The 23,472-nt window shown below is 44.1% G+C and overlaps 1 protein-coding gene across 2 annotated transcripts in view; it reads right to left on the bottom strand.

Annotated features, from left to right (window-relative positions):
- The window catches only part of large1 (LARGE xylosyl- and glucuronyltransferase 1), a 98,276-nt gene extending 75,098 nt beyond the window's left edge, over nucleotides 1-23,178 (bottom strand). For both annotated transcript variants that reach the window (XM_010902599.4, XM_034296929.1), the window contains exon 1: nucleotides 22,415-23,178. The gene's annotated coding sequence lies outside the window, so the exon portion shown is untranslated. The remainder of the gene's footprint in view (nucleotides 1-22,414) is intronic.
- Nucleotides 23,179-23,472: the final 294 nt, after the last annotated feature.

Below are 23,472 nucleotides of genomic sequence, written 5' to 3'. Positions count from 1 at the left end.
GCTTGGAGTACTGTACAATGGCTACTGCTTGTGAAAATTCAGATAGCCATGCTAGCATCGCCCCCAAAATGTTTCGATTGTAGGCGTGCTTGTAGTGTGCTGGCTTTATGATATGTTGTTTAGTTGTGTATCAAGATTTGTGCATAGCCAGAGGTCAGATTAAAGAAATCCTGTGATTGGTCAGGTTTGCATATAGTCAGGGAAAAGCTGGACATTTTCTTTGCCTCCCACGCCCTGCATGTGCTGCTTAACGAGCCACTCGCCCCCCACCCCCCGCCCCCCACCCCCCGCCCCCCACGCTGTCCACTGAAACGAGACAAAGCAATCCGACGTGCGGTTAGCTGTGCAGTTAGACTCAAATCACCAAGTTACGTCTTCCTAGAAATATTTTGATACTTTAAGAAATATGAATACTAACATGAATACATATTGGGTTAATATCTTACTATCAGGCTCCACCCCCAAGGAACAGCCATAAATCAGTCTTGTGGTTCAAGCCATTTCTCAGTCTCCAGGTGTTGACATTTTCTGTTTTTAAAGAGGCCCTGGTCAAAAGTAGCGGACTAAATAGAGAATATGGTGCAATTTGGGACAATCCCCAAATGTTCATAAATAATTCATTACATATGCAAATAACAAATTCAGGAAAATAAGTTCTGTGCTTCTGAACCATCTGTAGAAAATGTAAGTATAGCCTGCCATTAGATTTAAGCAGGTGGGTTTGTGCTTCAATACACAGCAGAACATAGAGAATTAGACTCACAGATTAGTTATCCTCTGTACCAAGCTTAGATCTCACACACACACACACACACACACACACACACACACACACAGTAATGACGACCCCTCCCTGAACAGAGCTATTTTAGTCAGTTGTCATCATACTGTGAAGCAGACAGTGCAAAAGCCTCATTATATGATATCATAATAAATCCTCTTTCCAATTTGTTCAATTAGCCAGGCAACCCGGGTCGATGTTTAATCTCCACCAGGCGTTACCAGGAATCAGAGTCCACTGCACACCCCTCCCCAACCGGGACGCGGGGCCCTCCCCAACCGGGACGCGGGGCAGCAGCTAGCGAGTTATTGTTCTGTGTCAGAAGTCATGGGCAGTAGCTAGCGAGTTATTGTTCAGTGTTAGAGGTCATGGGCAGCAGCTAGCGAGGCATTGTTTAGTGTCAGAAGTCATGGGCAGCAGCTAGCAAGGTATTGTTTAGTGCCAGAGGTCATGGGCAGCAGCTAGCGAGGCATTGTTTAGTGTCAGAAGTCATGGGCAGTAGCTAGCGAGTTATTGTTCAGTGTTAGAGGTCATGGGCAGAAGCTAGCGAGGTATTCTTCAGTGTCAGAGGTCATGGGCAGCAGCTAGCAAGGTACTCTTCTATGTCAGAGGTCATGGGCATCCTTGCTTTGTGGAGAAGTACGCTTTATCTGTATCCCAAGCTAATTCAAGTTTTTTTTATGTATTTGTGTATGACCTATTAATACACACTACTCAAACTCTAGTGATGGCAGCATAATCATCTAAAGACGCCCTACTCATAGACTGGCCTATCAGAACGCACTGCTCATAAACAGGCCTATCAGAACTATATATTTATTACCAGGAGCTTGATGGCCACCTGTTTTGTTTTATATTTAGTAACCTAGCTGTAGTTCTTCTGCTGGGAATATACACTGAACAAAATTATAAATGCAACACCTTTGTTTTTGCCCCCTTTTATCATGAGCTGAACATTTTAGAGTGGCCTTTTATTGTGGCCAGCCTAAGGCACACCTGTGCAATAATCATGCTGTCTAATCAGCACTGTGATATGCCACACCTGTGAAGTGGATGGATTATCTCGGCAAAGGAGAAGTGCTCACGAACACAGATTTAGACAGATTTGTGAACAATATGAGAGAAATAGGCCTTTTGTGTACATAGAGAAAGTCTTAGATCTTTGAGTTCAGCTCATGATAAATGGGGCAAAAACAAAAGTGTTGTGTTTATAATTTTGTTCAGTGTTACTAACAGTTTTGATGTCAACCAACTGAGGCTCTAAGTGATTCTTTGACCTTCGCGTGGTACATGTCTGACGACTCGAGAGGGACATCTAATGCTAATGAACACTTCTAATACTGATGAATGTTGTGATAATGCACACTGTGATCTAATACTGATGAATGTTGTGATAATGCACACTGTGATCTAATACTGATGAATGTTGTGATAATGCACACTGTGATCTAATACTGATGAATGTTGTGATAATGCACACTGATCTAATACTGATGAATGTTGTGATAATGCACACTGTGATCTAATACTGATGAATGTTGTGATATTGCATACTGTGATCTAATACTGATGAATGTTGTGATAATGCACACTGTGATCTAATACTGATGAATGATGTGGTAATCCATGTCTACAGTATGGTAACGGCTACATCCCAACTTGTCAGAGCATCTATTGAGAACAGAGGCATCCATTACCACAACAACATACCGTGAAACAGTTCTGGCACAGCAGGCACAGACAGACAGCACAGCCAAGCTATGAGCTGAGAGCCGTTCGACACGAGAGATAAGAGAGAAGCGGGTGTCCCAGAGAGCAGGCAAGTTCACTCTAACAGGCACCCTGGCCTTCCTTCCTGATGAAATGCAGGTTGTAAACTCTATAGGATATTGAGATGAGAGGAAAAATAAAAGGTCAAAAGCGGGGTGTTTATATTTGTTCTGTTCCAGACACGTTCCAACACATGGCAGTGTTTATACATATCCCAACTCCCTCTGAGACTAGGAAGCAAACACAGTTAAGGAGCTTGCTCAAGGGCAGATCACTGTCAGGTGGGGGCTTCAAACCAGCACCCTGTCGGTTAACACAACCCCTGCCAGATTCTGCACCCCCACTGTTTCATAAAGGCAGGTGTCCATGCCTGCTGGCCCTGTCTGGCCTCCACCAGTTCACACACTAACAGCCTTGTTCGAAGCCAAGCACAGCAATGGCTGACAATGGTAGCATAGCAGCGGGCATCATAACCAGTGCTGAGGTTTAAATACAATTTCAAAACATTCAAAATCCTTTAATCTGCATTTGATTGAGCTTGCCTGGCACAGAGGACCAATGGAATAACGTGCAACTCCGCCCGGCTGGCATTCCCAGCAGAAAAGCTCAAAGTATTTGGAAGATTTCAAATAGAATTTCAACCCTGGGTTGCTCCATTCTAACACGATAATTTTATTAAACACATGAGTGAAACGTTGATATCATGCAGAATCTGCCCTGCCCCCGCCCTGTGGTGTTGTAGAAAAAACTGATGTCATTATTCCTATATCCATATTCCACTCTCATTCTAGCTTCATTCAGGTTTAATAGTCATTGGAACAGATACCTGCGGTGAGTTCTCCATCCCTGCTCGACGCTAAGTTAATGGAAAATGGGATTTCATATCCAAAGCCACCAGTAAACTGCAGAGTGTTGACACTTCAGGTGATGAGTGATAATTGCGCGAGTCATGGTCTGTTGGCTGGAAGACGCAACAGAGAAAAGGGATATGCAGAGAGGGGATGGGGAGGTGGAGATTGAAGTGGAGACAGAGGTGATGGAGAAGGAGGTGGAGAAGGAGGTGGAGAGGGAGAGAGATAGCTGGTTCATTGTCTCCACCTGGCAGTCTCCAGCTGGCTGTCGCTAGCTGGCTGTCGCTAGCTGGCTGTCTCTAGCTGGCTGTCTCTAGCTGGCTGTCGCTAGCTGGCTGTCGCTAGCTGGCTGTCTCTAGCTGGCTGTCGCTAGCTGGCTGGATGTCCCTAGCAAGATGTCTCTAGATAGTTGTCTCAAGGGCACTCTGAGAAGTTTCTGGTTCCCCGGCCTTCTCTGCTGACACAGATCTCAGAGATAAAACTATAGGGACAGAGACTGGGAAGGGTCCCCACTCACAGCTAGCTTTTCTGGGTCTGTGGCTTTCCCTGGCCATCAGTTTGTCCCCAGGGCATTCTGGGTAATGTGGTTCTCTTTGCACTCCCAAGCGCTAGCGGGCTGACAGAGACCTGACAGGTCGGTGGCATTAAAGAGATCTAGGCGACAGGACTCTCCTTCTCAGTCACCTCTATACCTGTGCTTTGTCAGGGGCTCAGCTATCCAGACAAGCTATAGACCTTATCACTAAACCTCTGATGGTTTCGCAAAGATGGAAGAGGCCCGGATGACAGGAACTTTAACTCCTTTCTGAGAGAATCAGCTCAGGCAACCAACTACGCAAAAATCTGTTGTGTTCAAAATCGTGATCAAAGTGTTCTAAGATGACCTCATCCCAATCCATTAACTGTTATATGGGTGTTCTATGTGGACCTCATCCCTAATCATTAATTGTGTTACTCTATGTGGACCTCATCCTAAACCATTAACTGCTAGCTGGGCGGTCTACGTGGACCTCATCCCAAACAATGAACTCTTAACAGAGTGTTCTATGTGGATCTCATCCCTAATCCTTTATCATGGTGTTCTACTGTAGATGCATCTCATCCCATCAAGACGTTCTGTGCAGGCCTAATCTCTTCATTACTGTATATTTTCATCCTTTCCAATCCCTTCAGACAAAACAAGAAGAACATTAACTTAGACTGAAGGATAGGAAATACTGCCTTACAGGTTGACATGGCCGGGGCTCAACGCCACCCTGTTCCCCAGTTAAAACCAGAGTGCACTACAGAGAAATACATTGCCCTTTGGGACCCACTGGGTCCAGTGGAGGTGTGATGAATCCCCCAGAGGCCTCTTCCATAATGATTATGTGTTATTTATGGACCTGATGAAGCAAAGGAAATTACCCTTTCACCTCTTAATGGCTCTTTATGGAATAGATGGACCCGGTGGCCATCGGAGGGGGATTGAAACGTAACATAAACGGAGGCTATAATGAATTAACTCAGAACAACAAAACTATAAATCTGAAAGCGGGGGGAGAGCAGAATGAGAAGGCCGTAAATTAATCATGGATGGGTCTGAAATGGCACCCTATTCTGTCTATAGCGCACTCCTTTTTATCAGGGTCCATGGGCGCTTTGACTTATCTAGTCAAACGTAGTGTTCTATTAAAGGGAATGGCGTGACATTGGAACACATCCTGTAAATGAATCAGAACGGAAAGCACGACACAGAGAGAGATGGATGGAATGGATGTCTTCTCAATAGTTGCATTGTCTGCAGAACAGAGTGGACCAGACAGTCTCAGGTTGGAGCTCAGCCTGAAAAGTTATTAACTGTTTCTCTGCTTGTCTTTCCGTCGGTCTCTCTTTCTGTAGGTCAGTCCATTTAGTCTGTCTTCCTACCTGCCTGTCGGTCCTTCAGTCTCTCTGTCTGTTTTTCCCTCTGCATTGCTCATGCTTCTCTGTCTGCCTGTCTGTCAGCCCGTCTGCCTGTCTGTCAGCCCGTCTGCCTGTCTGTCAGCCCGTCTGCCTGTCTGTCAGCCCGTCTGCCTGTCTGTCAGCCCGTCTGCCTGTCTGTCAGCCCGTCTGCCTGTCTGTCAGCCCGTCTGTCTACCAGTCTGCCTGTCTGTCTACCTGCCTGTCGACTACTGTGGTTCTCAGAAGACTTCCTTTCTTTCTGCAGTACATCGATCATTAGGAGCACATTACTGGACCACTGGAGAAATGGAATATTGTCCTAAAACTTTAGTAATTCCTCAAACTGAAATATGACTCAAACTGAACTGAAATATGCCCTCAAACTGCTATAATTCCTCAAATATGACCAGAAACTGAAATATGACCAGATAATAAAAGCAAAAAAGCGCACGAAAGAGAGATGAAAAGAAACTGTTTCAAGCTGGAATAAGGACATGACTGCTTTAGTGCATTTAGAATAAAACTACTGTATAACAAAACTACTGTCTAAATTATTCACCCCCTCTACTGCTTGACAACCTCCATTTCTGCGCAGTATCATTTATTTTTAACATAGAGTATGTAGTCAATTCTGTATTTAAAAGGGAGGGATAAATGTCTAATAACATAGTAAAATGCACGTAAAATTTACTAACAATGAACACTTTTTTTGGAGGGGGGGGTTGTTATTTGTTGGCAGTCATGCAGTAGCCCTCCAGACCGCAAGATGAACACGGCACGATGAACACGGCACGATGAACACGGCACGATGAACACGGCACGATGAACACGGCACGATGAACACCGCACGATGAACACCGCACGATGAACACCGCACGATGAACCCCACTGCTCTGCATACATGTAGTAGATCTGCAGGGTAGTGCAGGGTAGGGGCACCAAGATGGAATACAGTCAGGGACTGGTTAGGACAGCACCAAGATGGGATACAGTCAGGGACTGGTTAGGACAGCACCAAGATGGGATACAGTCAGGGACTGGTTAGGACAGCACCAAGATGGGATACAGTCAGGGACTGGTTAGGACAGCACCAAGATGGGATACAGTCAGGGACTGGTTAGGACAGCACCAAGATGGGATACAGTCAGGGACTGGTTAGGATATATATATGTATTTGTGGCTTAAACCCATTTCTGAGATGCTTTTGGGTGGAATATCATTTATGTTCAAATATTTTTATATTTCCAACACACCCTAATTCTAACACATCAGCCTATATTCATAATAATAGATTCCAAATATTGGTCAGATATGGTGATTTCTAGATTTTCGGTATATAGCATTTGGCACAAATGCCCCTGCCCCTCAGTCTGGTTGTCCAATCCAGTTAATCACAGTGTCACTATTCTGCAGTGCTTCCTGCGCCTGTCACACCACGAAGAGGCAACCAGATATAATCTGTCTGATTAATTAAACAACTGATGGATGGTGAACTTTGTTCCAAAATGTCCAGCTACTTCTAAAGCGTCTCACGTCAAGGGAGAAAGTGACCTTACATGCGAAAAATGGCTAGCCAACAAAGGAAGGAAAGAACCAGCAAGTTCTGTTACAACAATCAAACTATGTTAGAAAATAAAAGATGGAACAATGAAAGACTAACCACCAAACTCAGAAAGAGAAATGAACAAACAACTGATCAAACACTGGAAGACCAGATTTTGAAGGTTGGAGTGACACAGGACCTCATTCAGGCGTTAGTAAAACCAACAGATATTCCTCCCAAGAGTCTGACTCTAAATGTCCCCGTCAGACTTCAGATTCAATAAATATGAATACGGACACTGGGCTTAGACTCCATAATGTGCTTTGTGAATCCATTTCTGAAACCAAAGTGGGGGAAAAAGCATGACCAGTTTTATCCCAGAACCCTGTGTAGAAAACTGGCCTGGGTGCAAGGAGAAGGAAAAGCCCTGCTGTGTCTTGAAAATGCTGAAATGCTGCATTAGTCTTGTCACTTCCTGTTTGATTCTGAGCCATCATTCACTTTGAGCAGCGGCTTGGATTTTAACTACGCTTTGAAGTGGGAACATGAAAGATGTGGCCTGCCCTCCTCCCCCACCATGACCACCATATGGACGTACAGGAGAGAGCGAAGGGGGAGAGATGGGGGGCAATGCAGAGGAAACATTCTGAGCACAGTCGGGACAATCAGACAATGGGTCTGGAAACAGGAGAGAGAGAAAGGGGGAGAAATCAAGGCAGGATGATGGGAGGGAGGAAGGGGGGAGGGAGGGAGGGGGGGGGCGAATATGCAGGTACAATGGAAAACCCTGAATAGGGCATAAAGAGCTGAATTAGAACTAAACCTACTAACCATTCAAATCCAGAGGACTAGTTGTTCATTTCACCCCCACCTGATGGAAAGTTGTCCACCACAGTGGCACAGCCACACCAATCAAGTCACGAGGAAGAAATGAGGACCACCAGACTTGACACACTAGATACAATAATACGATTTGGTTGATTCGATTATCACAAAACTTATTATTACAGCGCTACCTTGCCCTGAACAGAGAGTACACACAGTCGCAGATCAGCCGATCATAGTGGCCGAGCCGAAATTAAGAACAACTTTGACACCGCAAGCGTAGCCTTGCTATCGAGAGAAGCAAACACAGGCTGTCATCGAACATGAGCCAAGCCGGCCTAGGTGAAACCTGCCCACAAAATGAGATGGAAATGAAGCAGCCCTTCCTAACGTCCTGCCAGATGAATGACCGAAATGAAGCAGCCCTTCCTAACGTCCTGCCAGATGAATGACCGAAATGAAACAGCCCTTCCTAATGTCCTGCCAGATGAATGACCGAAATGAAGCAGCCCTTCCTAAAGTCCTGCCAGATGAATGACCGAAATGAAGCAGCCCTTCCTAACGTCCTGCCAGATGAATGACCGAAATGAAGCAGCCCTTCCTAACGTCCTGCCAGATGAATGACCAAAATGAAGCAGCCCTTCCTAACGTCCTGCCAGATGAATGACCGAAATGAAGCAGCCCTTCCTAACGTCCTGCCAGATGAATGACCGAAATGAAGCAGCCCTTCCTAACGTCCTGCCAGATGAATGACCGAAATGAAGCAGCCCTTCCTAACGTCCTGCCAGATGAATGACCGAAATGAAGCAGCCCTTCCTAACGTCCTGCCAGATGAATGACCGAAATGAAGCAGCCCTTCCTAACGTCCTGCCAGATGAATGACCGAAATGAAGCAGCCCTTCCTAACGTCCTGCCAGATGAATGACCGAAATGAAACAGCCCTTCCTAACGTCCTGCCAGATGAATGACCGAAATGAAGCAGCCCTTCCTAAAGTCCTGCCAGATGAATGACCGAAATGAAGCAGCCCTTCCTAACGTCCTGCCAGATGAATGACCGAAATGAAGCAGCCCTTCCTAACGTCCTGCCAGATGAATGACCAAAATGAAGCAGCCCTTCCTAACGTCCTGCCAGATGAATGACCGAAATGAAGCAGCCCTTCCTAACGTCCTGCCAGATGAATGACCGAAATGAAGCAGCCCTTCCTAACGTCCTGCCAGATGAATGACCGAAATGAAGCAGCCCTTCCTAACGTCCTGCCAGATGAATGACCGAAATGAAGCAGCCCTTCCTAACGTCCTGCCAGATGAATGACCGAAATGAAGCAGCCCTTCCTAACGTCCTGCCAGATGAATGACCGAAATGAAACAGCCCTTCCTAATGTCCTGCCAGATGAATGACCGAAATGAAGCAGCCCTTCCTAAAGTCCTGCCAGATGAATGACCGAAATGAAGCAGCCCTTCCTAACGTCCTGCCAGATGAATGACCGAAATGAAGCAGCCCTTCCTAACGTCCTGCCAGATGAATGACCAAAATGAAGCAGCCCTTCCTAACGTCCTGCCAGATGAATGACCGAAATGAAGCAGCCCTTCCTAACGTCCTGCCAGATGAATGACCGAAATGAAGCAGCCCTTCCTAACGTCCTGCCAGATGAATGACCGAAATGAAGCAGCCCTTCCTAACGTCCTGCCAGATGAATGACCGAAATGAAGCAGCCCTTCCTAACGTCCTGCCAGATGAATGACCGAAATGAAGCAGCCCTTCCTAACGTCCTGCCAGATGAATGACCGAAATGAAGCAGCCCTTCCTAACGTCCTGCCAGATGAATGACCGAAATGAAGCAGCCCTTCCTAACGTCCTGCCAGATGAATGACCGAAATGAAGCAGCCCTTCCTAACGTCCTGCCAGATGTATGACCATGGCGTATTGGAAGCATGAGGAAAAGTTTGGTTGGACCTTATAACTAAAACAATGTTATGCAATAATGTGATTTTAATCCCTTCATTAGGGAGGCATGTCTCACAGATAACACACCATATGTCTTAAGCAATAACAGCAAAGAAACTTGTGAGCCATAGACTTGAGAAAGGGGCAACCAGTGGAGCACAATAAACACTGTAAACATAAGCGATATTTATCCCAGTCACACTTTAACTATTTGCACATTGCCACAGCATTCCACACATAACAATAAATGTTAAATGCTTATTACTTCCTTGGGAGAGAAAGACCATGATGAAAAGCCCACCCCAGTATCTCTCCAAGTAGGCAGAGAAGAGCGTTTCACTCTCTACCTTATAATCAAGTGTTGCCACAGGTTAAAACAGTAGGCAATTATGCTGATAAGACTACAGAGATGTTCTGGGGGAGTAAACTGGGACTGCTTCAGAAAACATATTGATCGCAGAGAGACTGTTTATTCTGTCCTCATTCCCGTATCTAACTGGAACACTACTCAACATTATGTTACCAAAGCTAAACACTACTCAACATTGTTACCAAAGCTAAACAGTTCTCAACATTATGTTACCAAAGCTAAACACTACTCAACATTATGTTACCAAAGCTAAACAGTTCTCAACATTATGTTACCAAAGCTAAACACTACTCAACATTATGTTACCAAAGCTAAACACTACTCAACATTGTTACCAAAGCTAAACACTACTCAACATTATGTTACCAAAGCTAAACAGTTCTCAACATTATGTTACCAAAGCTAAACACTACTCAACATTATGTTACCAAAGCTAAACACTACTCAACATTATGTTACCAAAGCTAAACACTACTCAACATTATGTTACCAAAGCTAAACACTACTCAACATTATGTTACCAAAGCTGAACATGAATTAACAAGTGTTCATAAGTACCCAATCTCTTTAGTCTCTGGGTAATGAACTAGTCTAAAAGATTGTACATTCTCCTTAGTTAGCCTTGGTTAATGGACAAGTCGTCAACATCTACCGTCAACATCTACCGTCAACATCTACCGTCAACATCTACCGTCAACATCTCTGTATTACCTCGACGCCTCTGTGTATTACCTCGACGCCTCGGTGTATTACCTCGACGCCTCGGTGTATTACCTCGACGCCTCGGTGTATTACCTCGACGCCTCGGTGTATTACCTCGACGCCTCGGTGTATTACCTCGACGCCTCGGTGTATTACCTCGACGCCTCGGTGTATTACCTCGACGCCTCTGTGTATTACCTCGACGCCTCTGTGTATTACCTCGACGCCTCTGTGTATTAACATGACATCTTGGAGTATTACCTTCATGTCTCGGAGTATTACCTAGCCCCTGTGAGTCCCTGTGATATAACATAATGCTTACTCAGCAGCACACAAGCCTAGCATATATTTACCCAGCATCCTTCAGATTAAGGACTACCTCATCCCTACAGTCCCTGGGGACTGGAACCTTTAATCGTTGGGACAGACCAATTAATCACACATAACTCAGAGCTGGAAGGAAGGAAAAACATGAGCCTACTGAAACAATCATCTCCAACACCACTGCTCTTCTCACCCAACCCCCCTTGTTCTCTGTGGTTTTATGGGCTAACTGGTTATCTCTAACCCTGGTCCCAAACCACTTCAACCTAATCAACCGGAATCTGTCTCGTTGTTGTGCTATTCTCTCGTCTCTGTGCCGAGGTTAAGGCAAAACACATGGAAATGTTGCTGATATCACAATGTACAGCCCATCAAGCCCTGAGCAGGCCCAGCTGAACCCTTATGACATTGCTTGTTATAAACCGGGTGATTCGAACGGCTAAGTGCTGTATCCAGGCTCTCTGTGATGTGTCGTGTCTAAGAACAGCTCTTGGCTGTGGTACATTGGCCATATGAAAGATTGCATATTGTGCATTATTCGTTTTCCTTATTGTTAAACTAACCATTCCTGGATGTGACCTTAACAGGGGAACAGCCCTGGACAGAATTTTTTTCCTGTAATTGTTAATGAAACAAGTGGTAGTTAAAACAAATTAACTTGTTGTAATGACTTTGTACAATGGAGTGATATATAACCCAGTTTCCAAAAACTTTGTGACGCTGTTTAAAATTGAAATAAAAACACGATGCAAAGACATGGGAATCATTTATACCCTATTTTCAATAGAGAAATAGTACAAAGACAACATATCATTTGTTGAAACAAGTATATATTTCCTTGAACATTTTTTTTTTCACTTTTAATTTGATGCCAGCAAAACCTTTAAAAATTATTGTGACAGGGGCAACAAAAGACTGGAAAAGTTGTGTAATACAAAAACAAATCTGGTGGAACATCTCACAACTAATTAGATTAATTGGCAACAGGTCAGTAACATGATTGAGTAATAAAAGACCATCCTTGAGAGGAGGAGTCTTTCAGAAGTAAAGATTGGGTGGGGTTCACTACTTTGAAAGAATGCATTGGTAAAATATAAAAAACATGAAATTATTTTTAGAAATCATGGACACCACGTCCTCCAGACTAAAGGAGAAGGACCATCCGGCTTATCAGCACATAGTGCAAAAGCCAGAATCTGTGATGGTATGGGGGTGCATTAGTGCAACATGGCATGGGTGACTTGCACATCTGTGAAGGCACCATTAATGCTGAACAATATATACAGGTTTTGAAGCAACATATGCTGCCATCCAGACAATGTATTTTTCAGGGAAGGCCTTGCTTATTTCAGCATGACAATGTCAAACCACATTCTGTATGTATTACAACAGCATGGCTCTGTAAGAGTGTCCAGGAGCTAAACTGGTCTGCCTGCAGTCCAGACCTGTCACCCATTGAAAACATTTGGTGCATTATGAAACGGAAAATACAACAAAGGAGACCCTGAACAGTTGAGCAGCTGAAATCATATATCAAGCAAGAATGGGAATAGATTTCACTTTCAAAACTACAACAATTGGTCTCCTCAGCTCCCAAACACTTGCAGTGTTGTTAAAAGAAGAGGATATGTAACACAGTAATAAACATGTCCCTGTCCCAACTATTTTAAAGGTGTTGCTGGCATCAAATTCAAAATGGGCAAACATACCCCCTGTCCAAAAACAATTAAATGTCTCTAGTTAAACATTTGACATGCTGTCTTTGTACCATTTTCAATTAAATAAAGGGATTAAACGATTTCCACATTATTGCATTCTGTTTTTATTTAAATTTATGCAACGCCACAACTTTTTGGAAAAGGGGCTGTACATTGGCATGGATTTATCGGATGTTATTTTATTAAATCAGTCTGTAACATACATTTATTTTCTTTCACGCCCTGCTATAACACACATTGTATTTTCTTCTACAGGCGTTTATTTGTATGCTATTATTCATTCCGGAGATCCTCATCCATGCATACTGTACTTCATCAGCCATTTAGTAGGAATAATATGCATGCATACACGTTTTGTAGATCAAAGGTGTTTCTTAATAATCATTAGTGTCCATTCTGTCTGGGTAATCACAGCATAGAGGGGATGTTTAATGAGAATGAGTTCACCCTACAGGCACACCATACTGACACTGGCTGGGTGTGTTTTGCATGTTACAGCTGCATGCATGCAACCTGACACTGGGTGGGTGTGTTTTGCATGTTACAGCTGCATGCATGCAACCTGACACTGGGTGGGTGTGTTTTGCATGTTACAGCTGCATGCATGCAACCTGACACTGGGTGGGTGTGTTTTGCATGTTATCGCTGCATTTATACAACCTGGTGGTGGCTAGTTAAGTCTTGAATCTGTAGAGATAATCTCCACTTAACTGAACTTCCAAAAGCCGTAGTCTCGCCTGCGCTCAAGCCATGCACACACACACACACACACACACACACACCAACATACATGCCACACACACACACACACACCCCAATATACATGCCACACACACACACACACACACACAACATGTAATAAACAATAACATGCATATATCCTCTCAGACGTCTTCCTCAGCACAAACACACACACACACACACACACACACACATATACAATTCTTCACAGAACACACAGCCGTAATCCCACCACCTTCAGTGCTCGAACTAGTCCATGGGAATTCTAACTTAATCCATTTGTTCCAATACTAAAACATGGCTCCAGCCTCCTCCCTATGTAGAGCAGTCTGATTGGTCTGGAGCAACAGGGAAATGGAGTTCCTATGTAGAGCAGTCTGATTGGTCTGGAGCAACAGGGAAATGGAGTTCCTATGTAGAACAGTCTGATTGGTCTGGAGCAACAGGGAAATGGAGTTCCTATGTAGAGCAGTCTGATTGGTCTGGAGCAACAGGGAAATGGAGTTCCTATGTAGAGCAGCCTGATTGGCCTGGACCCACAGGGAAATGGAGATCCTATGTAGAGCAGTCTGATTGGCCTGGACCCACAGGGAAATGGAGATCCTATGTAGAGCAGTCTGATTGGCCTGGACCCACAGGGAAATGGAGATCCTATGTAGAGCAGTCTGATTGGCCTGGACCCACAGGGAAAAAGGCTTCCATTCAGGACACAGATCAGTGTGGCTCCCATCAAAACTGAATCATTTTGCATTTCATTTTTCATTGATTTTTTTATTTTTTTGTTTTATTTTTGACTCTTAGTTTCAGCTAAGGGCTATAAATCGCATTAGCGAACACAGCAGGGAAGCACAGCAGCTTCGCAATGTTCTCCTCTGCTTCTTAGAAAACGGACATCATTTCCCACCACGCATGTTAAGCAGGAACCCTGCTAGAGGATCTCAAAACTGTTTTATTACTACCTAATTTGCGCATTGATATTTACATTAAAACAAACTCCAGGTGTTTCTTTGTAGCACAAACAGAAGTTGTAGCCATCAGAAGCAGCTAGCTAGTTAGCCTAAGGCTAGGAAACCAAAATAAAATATACAAAGCTATGACTGAATGCCCCTTGATTCATGTCTTACTTCTTACAGTTTTTATCTTACATATTTTATGAGTTTCCCTGAATTTTTGCCAAAAGCATGCTTCAGCAGTTCCTGCGAAGGAACCCTTTTTTGGTTATAGATGGAAACAAAAGGGTCAACCAGGATTCATAAAAACTTTATATAGCTGGAACCCAAAAAAGCTTTCCCTTAGGGCAGTGTTTCTCAACCCTGTTTCTCAACCCCCTGCCCTGCATGTTTTAGATCTCCCCCTGCCCTGCATGTGTTAGATCTCCCCCTGCCCTGCATGTGTTAGATCTCCCCCCTGCCCTGCATGTTTTAGATCTCCCCCTGCCCTGCATGTTTTAGATCTCCCCCTGCCCTGCATGTTTTAGATCTCCCCTGCCCTGCATGTTTTAGATCTCCCCCTGCCCTGCATGTTTTAGATCTCCCCCTGCCCTGCATGTTTTAGATCTCCCCCTGCCCTAACATAACTGATGAAGCTCATGAAGGACTTGATAAGGAGCTGATCAATGTTCCAATACTATCATGATCATGTGTGTGTGTGTGTGTGTGGGGTTGAGTGTGTGTGTGGTTGAGTGTGTGTGTGTGTGGTTGAGTGTGCGTGTGGTTGAGTGTGCGTGTGAGTATGTGAGTGGGTGTGTGTGTTTGTGTGTGTTCGTGTGTGTGGTTGAGGGTGTGTGTGTTTGCGCGTGCTTGTGTGGTTGAGGGTGTGTGTGTGTGTGCACGCGCGTGTGGTTGGGGGTAAGTGTGTGCGTGTGTCTAGTTGAGTGGGTGTGTGTGTGGTTGGGGGTAAGTGTGTGTGTTGTTGAGTGTGTGCGTGTGTGTGTGCGTGTGTGTGAGTGTGTGGTTGGGGTAAGTGTGTGTGTGGGTGGTTGAGGGTGTGTGTGTGTGTGTGTGTGTGTGTGGTTGGGGGTAAGTGTGTGTGTGTCTGTGTGGTTGGGGTAAGTGTGTGTGTGTGTGTGTGTGTGGTTGGGGGTAAGTGTGTGTGTGTGTGTGTGTGTGTGTGTGTGTGAGTGTGTGGTTGAGGGTGTGTGTGGTTGGGGGTAAGTGCGTGTGTGTGTGTGGGTGTGGTTGGGGGTAAGTGTGTGTGTGTGTGTGTGTGGGTGTGGTTGGGGGTAAGAGTGTGTGTGTGTGTGTGGTGTGTGTGTGGGTGTGTGTGGTGGTGTGTGTTTGAGTGTGTGTGTGTGTGTGTGTGTGGTGTGTTGGGGGTAAGTTGTTGTGTGTGGTGTTGGTGTGGTGTGTTGTTTGGGGGGTAAGAGTGTGTGTGTGTGTGTGGGTGAGGTTGGGGGTAAGAGTGTGTGTGTGTGTGTGTGTGTGTGTGTGTGTTGTGTGGGTGTGGTTGGGGTAAGAGTGTGTGTGTGTGTGTGTGTGTGTGTGTGGGTGTGTGTGTGTGTGTGCGCGCATGTCTGTATGGTGTTTCAGTCTGTTTAAAAGGCCAGTCAATCATTCTAGTCCATGAGTTATTGAAACAGACCTTCTGCCTGTCAACCAGTCAAACTCTCTCTCATACACACTGTACATACAGCACACACACACACACACAAGACTCAGGAGACTAACATCAAACAAAAACAACTTTTAAATATTAAACATAAAAGTAGTTTTTTTCATTAGCAATGAGCATTTGTGCGCAGACAAGTCAGATCAATGAAGGATAATGAATAAGTAAACATGTTTGAACTAGTTTATTTAGGACAGTAGCTCCTTATTAATGTTGGACAGAGATGGTGCAGAATGGGAAAAGAATAGTAAGCCCACTGTACAAATTACAGCCAAAACAACACACTTGAAATCAATGTATTACCAGAGCAGTCCTATGATGAATTTCAAAAGCGCAAATGAAAGTGCTCATCACTCACTCAGCTTATTCACAGACTCAGATTTCACAGACAGATATTTCACGATATTCAAGTAAACAATTGAACAAAGTCAAGTTGGAACTGGAACTGGCTTTCTGATATTTCCTTGTCTGAATCTCCAATCCCATACTTGCATACTCAAGTATGTGATTTGGAGCTGAAGCCAGCAGGGCAAAAGCAGTGGTCTTGGTGCACTGTGCTTGGTAAGTACCCAGCCATCCTTACAAGGAAGTAAAAGTGAGGGTCGAGGGCAACATCACATTTGTTTCTCCTCTATGAGAATCAGAACAGACTAAAATTTGTGGAGACAGCCTCATGCAGGCTTTTTGGGGATGACTTCTCATATTAACTTGAATGATCAACTTTGGTGTCGTTCAAGCCCAGTTTTAAGCCCAGTGGATGGAGACCTGTGTTATGTTCATTCTATTTCTATCTGATAGCCCAAATGGCAGAGACACTGGGCCAAGCTGATCTGATCTGGATCAGTGTTCAGACAAAGCTGCTCTTTGTCCCTTCTTTATTAGAACACAAATGGGCAACATTACAGTAGGTAACAACATAACACTGCTACTTAAAGCAACCCATTGTTTAACAGTGGAGGATCTGTAGCTGACCCATGACACTATATTTGACCAATTACTTTACGGTAGCTGACCCATGACTTTACTGTGGTTGACCAATTACGTTTCTATAGTTGACCAATTGAAATGTTCTTTACAAGTGCTGTGTGTTTGGAAACAAGGGCCAATCCATCCCCTGACCAGAATATAAACTCCAACCTTCCAAAGATCAACCTTTCTGCCTCTATCATTGCTGCAGCTTCAACTGACCGCATTGCAGATCTCCTTCTTTACTCTTCTTCTCTGCACTCTTCCCTGCCCTGCGTCCCAAATTCAGAATGAGCACATTTGTTTATTTTCTGCATTTGGCTTGCTAATTCCCCTGTCCGTTCATGAGGAGACGCAGGCCAAGTCGAGATGATTAGAGACATGCAGAGGCCCTGTGTGTGTGTGTGTGTGTGTGCCTCATGAGTTTAGTGTGTGTTTGTTTTTTATGTCTCACAGGTTCTTCCTTTTCTCTCTTTGTGGCTCATCGTTAGGATTCTAAATACAGACAATGCTTTGTCATCACCTTCCCCCAGAACTCATTTCCGCTGAAATTATGCATTTTATCGAAATGGGTTGAATATTACAGGCTCATATTCTGTGTTGCGTGTCTCCCCGTTTATCTTGTGACATATTTAGAGAGATGAATTGTATTAATCTACCCTGACGGCTTTGTGTCTGATGAGACAGTGACATTTAGCGATGCCTTTTCAAGCAGCTGAAGGAATGTCTCTCGTTTTTAACCAATCAGAGTGCATCGTTTGGTGGCCAAGAGGATGGATGTCAATTGGTCAGAACAAGCCCTAGTATTTTGAGGTCACTGTAGTGGGAGGTGACGAATCAGGACTTGTGTCTAATGATTGAGGGGTTGTTTCTGATTCGGCCAGAGAACAGGGATATAGAACAGGGATATAGAACAGGGATATAGAACAGGGATATAGGGCCCACACACATGATAACGACAGACCTCTAAATGTGGGGTTTGGTACAGAAGTGCACCATATGAGAAACCTGCTATTTACTATGTTTCTATTAAAGGGGGTGCTTTTGACAGAACGTGTGTGTGTGTGTGTGTGTGTGTGTGTGTGTGTGTGTGTAAATGTAGGTTTTTACTGTTCGGGTTTGGAACAAAAATCCATGAAATGATAGGAAACACAAAGCATACTTGACAACACAGAGACCTGCATGTCATCATAAGGAGGACTCATTTCAGCTCAGTGTGTGTGTGTTTGTGTGTGTGTCTGTGTGAGAGAGAGTGTGTGTGTGTGTGTGTGTGTGTGTGTGTGTGTAGATAGTTTAACTCACTGGGAACCTAATGTATGGGGGCATGATTGTGTTGACACCTGTGTGTTTAGAGTGCACATGTGTAAGTCAGTAAGCCATGTGAAAAGCCAGAACTGCTCATTGTGTGTTGAGAGCTTATGAAAAGTGTGTGGACCAGAAAATCCAATAAAACTGGTTTTCATAGGAAAAGACATACAGAATGTTTAGAATTCAGGGCCATGTTAGCAAATGCAGTTAAATCATGTAAAACCACAAATCCCCTACAAAACGTATTCCCAACTTAGTAACAACATAGTAATAACCCCTTATAAAAAAAATGTATTTCTATTTTTCTAACTAAATACTCCTTACTAAATCAAACCAATGTATACATTATTTTGTATTTACATTTATACTTTTTCTTGACTGTGTCCAGCTCGCTACTAATCACGGAGTTGAAAGCTAAACCGTCCGGGCACTTTGAACTCCTAAAACCATGGACATGGGACTCTCATTGCAAAATCAGGCAGTTTGGAAATGCAACCTATTTTAGAGTCACCCTCTGGACATGGCTGCAGATGGGACATGATCCCTGGGGCAGTTTGATAATCAAGCCACTGTACGCTGCTATTAATTCCAACTATCTGCATCCGCAATCAAAGTTGTTAATGTCCCTGGAGGGCTCATGTCTCAACCACTGCACAGCATTAACACAGGACACATAAAGGCAATATGTCTAGATAGCCTGGATGATATGCTGTTTGGTCTGTGGTTTATCTCCCTTGCTGGCTTGCTGCAGATGCCACCAGATTCATATCAGTCATCTGGGGACAGGCAGAAAATTCAATCACCCCACAGAATGGCCTTAGCATCATGATAAAAACGATATTCAATTACGATGATAATGCCTCCAGTTCAGTCTTCTGTGTTCCAGTAATCTCTGGCACACGCAGCCCCCGTCACCAGAACAACCGACGACAGGCTGAAAACCATTTAGTCAAACAGAGTTTATGTTGAACAATACCACCTCCAGTGTTCAACTATGTTCCCTATTAATATTGGCCACAGGGGGTACATTCATTAGACCAACATTTAATCTGGTCCAAAAATGGTCTACAGCCAGAAGAGTGAGCCTTCTGGACAGGGGACACAGACCGCCGGACAAGGGGACAGACCGCCGGACAGGGGAGCAAACTGCAGGACAGACCGCCGGACAGGGGGGACAGACCGCCGGACAGGGGAGACAAACTGCAGGACAGACCGCCGGACAGGGGGGACAGACCGCCGCACAGACCGCCAGACAGACCGCTGGACAGGGGGGACAGACCGCCGGACAGGGGAGACAAACTGCAGGACAGACCGCCAGACAGGGGGGACAGACCGCCGGACAGACCGCCAGACAGACCGCCGGAGAGGGGGGACAGACCGCCGGACAGACCGCCGGACAGGGGAGACAAACCGTCGGACAGGGGTGACAGACCGCCGGACAGGGGAGACAGACCGCCGGACAGGGGAGACAGACCGCCGGACAGGGGAGACAGACCGCCGGACAGGGGAGACAGACCGCCGGACAGGGGAGACTGCAGAGCCTTAGGACTGGGCAACATTTGATATTTTAGTATAAAATAGTGTTGATGCACAAACCAGTTAGGGTTTGAACTGCGGTAATGTCTGCTTTCATAGTGAGTCAGTCTACTGATTGAGTCATCTCTCTCTCCTGAATGCAGCTCCCCACACCAAGCCCCACCCCCTGTCACTAAAAAAGCTCCACCCCCTGTCACTAAAAAAGCCCCTCCCCCCATCACTCACTGCTATGTGAATCTCACTCTGCATAGGGAAAGACGCCACTTCCACATTTTCTTATTTGTAATTTTTACCAATCTGTTTTAGCCAATCCGTTCTCTCATTATGGCACCACAGCAGGTGAGGGGCAGTCGAAGATCCAAACATATTTCTTCCGAGGTACGTCTGGACAAGCTGTTCCACTTCTTATCACACTGCTTCCTCAACCATTACGCAATAGTTGTGTATCTCACTGTCTGAAAGAGCTAGTTTGTGGGGGTTTTATAAGTCAAGGTTAAAATAGATTGTGTTAGCGGCAAATCATGATTAATCTGGCTAAAGAACAAAATGCACTCAGAGAAAATGTATCTTACACAACATAATACTGATAAAGAAACAGCCTGACACAGTGCTGGTCACTATGCATTAATATCATCTAAATCACAAGACAAAGGCTACCTATATACCTACAAAGAAATCCTGTATGTAACAACGTATTGGGTCCTATGGGGAAAAGCCCCACCCACTAGATTCCAACCAGTTAATTGTGATAATTATATTCAATAATATATTATTCCAAAACACTGGTTAAGTAGACCGAGATTTATTCATTTTTGGACACAGAATGGCACAGTATGAAAGCCAGAACAGAAGGGGAGAAAATGTCTGATCGGTTATTGTTGGAAGTTTTACTGATAAGTATAAAATAATCTCATTGGGGGAAGAAAAGGTTTTGCAAAACATTTTACTGCCAAGAGGGGATCCAAATGGAGCTGTACTTTACAGATAAAACCAGTCTGTCTTATTCTAATATTAATTTGTTTGACGAAATGTTTATTATTTTAAAGCATGAAGAATAATAGAATCAAATGAGAACAATTTTATTTTAATTACGTTAATAAATGTTAAATTGCCAATAAAAAAAAAACGTGTAAAACCTCAAATTTGTTAAAAAAATTATTACTTGGAAAACAACAAAAGTTACTCAATTTTACTAAATGTACTAATATTTGTAAAATGTATAAAACACGATTAAGTGTTAAGTAATCTTACTAACCTACGAGTTACAATTTTACTGGTTCGAACAGGAGATGTGTGTGTAGCCACTACTGAATTTCTACAATGAGTTACTTCAGTTTACAGTCATGTCCAATCAGTGTCCGTTAGCCAACCACTCCAATAACATTTACCCTGATCACATTGTGATGATCGCTGACTGCGGAGCCTGGCTGCATCATAGAGAGCAGCTTTAATAGAGAAATCAATGGAGCAGGGAGCAATACCGGCTTGGTTAACCCAACACTCACAATCCCATACTGAGAGTACAGCGAGGGGTGGTATCAAATATGATGGGCCATAAAATCAGTTGAAAGTGTAAATACAGCTTTTCACACACAGGTCACAGGTAGCATCTCCCACAGACACGCATACAACTGATATCAATCATTTGAAAGTAGTCTAATGAATTAGGCAGCTGTCTTTCATAAGCGCACGATCTATGTGAATTATGATCTGGTTAGTAACCACATACATGCGGCACAGGATCTATCCAACCCGTGTCCCATGGTGCTGTATCAGAAAATCCTTCAGGAACGGGAATCTCGGTTCCCAATCAACTGATACTCCAGTTCTAACTGATTTTAACCTTCATTAGCCCTTACGTACAAACGTAAAGATTGGTTAACACTACAGGCATATAAGTTAGCTTAAGTGAAGTAGAATTTCCTTTTGTATTTGTTTTAACCAGACTCAGTTTAACCAGAGATGTAAAAAAAATAAGAAATGTCGCCAGGGTTCAGAACCCACAAGATGAACAGCTCCCAAACTGCCGCCGACCAACACTTCGCGCTCACATTAAATAAAGTTATTTCAAAGTTCGTTACGTAGGCCTATGCAGCAGGTGGATTCGACATTTAGTATTTTTTGTAATTTTTGTAATTACAAAAAAAGTCGAAGGTAACAAAACACGAACTTCCTAAACGTTACACAGCATCGTCAACCTGAGTGATAAGGGGTATTGAATAAAGTGTGTGGTGGTGGCGTAGGTTAGTCGTTGATAATGAAAAAAGTAAGACGCCATTCCAGACCTTCACTTAAATGAGCTCTGGAGAGTTGTTCTGGTTAGGCGATACATAAAATGTCCAAATGGGTTCATTTATCTAATTAGAGACTAAAAACATGAAAGCGTTTGGCTTGCGGAAGTAAATCAAAGGTAGATAAGTGTTAGTCGAGTTCAGCAGCCTTACAGAATGTAATCTAAAATGCGTAATTTGGTAAATCAGTTTCCTGGTATTAAGTTGACTCACCTGGAATCGTTGATCCTCTTATCCCAAGACAGCAAACCTTCAGCGCCCAAGACCGAATAACCACTCGACAAATATGGTGATGGTCCTCAATGCAGCCCCAAATTCAATAGGTTTGCCACAAAAAGCGCAAAAAATATCCTACATGATATTTATATCTTCTACCTTGCGCAAAAGGTGGATGATTAAAAAGGCTATTTGTTAAATACAGTTTGTTGTACTTAGACAGTATCTCAAGGTAATCTGCAGTAGTGGTGCTGAATCCACTTCTTCATAGACACGGCTTTGATACCGTTAGCACATGCTAACGAACATCTAGCACCAGTCCCATCCCAAGACGGTCGGGCCCTGCTTTTTGGACAGCCGACGAGTTTTACCTAAAAAAAGATTCCGAACAGTTACGCAGCGATCAACAAATTCCTTCTGTAGAAGTCTTTGGAATCAGTGTAGACAGACCGCTCTTTCAATAGCAGCTGTGTGTGTTTGTATTATTGTGTGAAGCCAGCAGCTGCCAGCAACAAACCAAAGCAACAAGAAATGCGGCACCCAGTGAGGCAGGAGAAATCGACACGGATTGTCCACTTCTCAAGCTCCGCAATCAATGTTCAGCCATTGTAAGGTGGTAAGCGTACATCCTCACTAAACAGCCGACGTATGATCCCCCAGATCAGTCATTTCAGCGGCAGTGATTTTGTGTTCCACTTTCTAGACTGCCTCGATACACACAACAGTCCTTTTCTTCCCAACCTCCTCCGGTTCTGACAAGAACCGCGCGGCCAATCCACGAGCTCGCCCGCCGACCCCCTCCTTTCTCTGACGGTAGCGTACTTGGTAAAATATGGAGCGGGGACAATCCCAGTGGATTGGATTCAGTCAAGAACGTAACAGGGCATTTCTATCTGCAGCCAGTTAATACAAAATATAAGCGCACAGTTGATCGTTTATAGCTGCGCGATGATGTATGTGGTCTGCTGTTATACATGCTGGCATGTAACCAGTGTAACCAGTGGCTTTATAACGCATGGTCAATATCTATGCTGAAGAGCCACAGTCCAGCACTC

The sequence above is a fragment of the Esox lucius genome, chromosome 14, assembly GCF_011004845.1.
Source record: "Esox lucius isolate fEsoLuc1 chromosome 14, fEsoLuc1.pri, whole genome shotgun sequence".
Taxonomy (NCBI): Eukaryota; Metazoa; Chordata; class Actinopteri; order Esociformes; family Esocidae; genus Esox; species Esox lucius.
The sequence above is the reverse complement of the archived record's forward strand: the minus strand, read 5'-3'. Positions and strand labels throughout refer to the sequence as shown.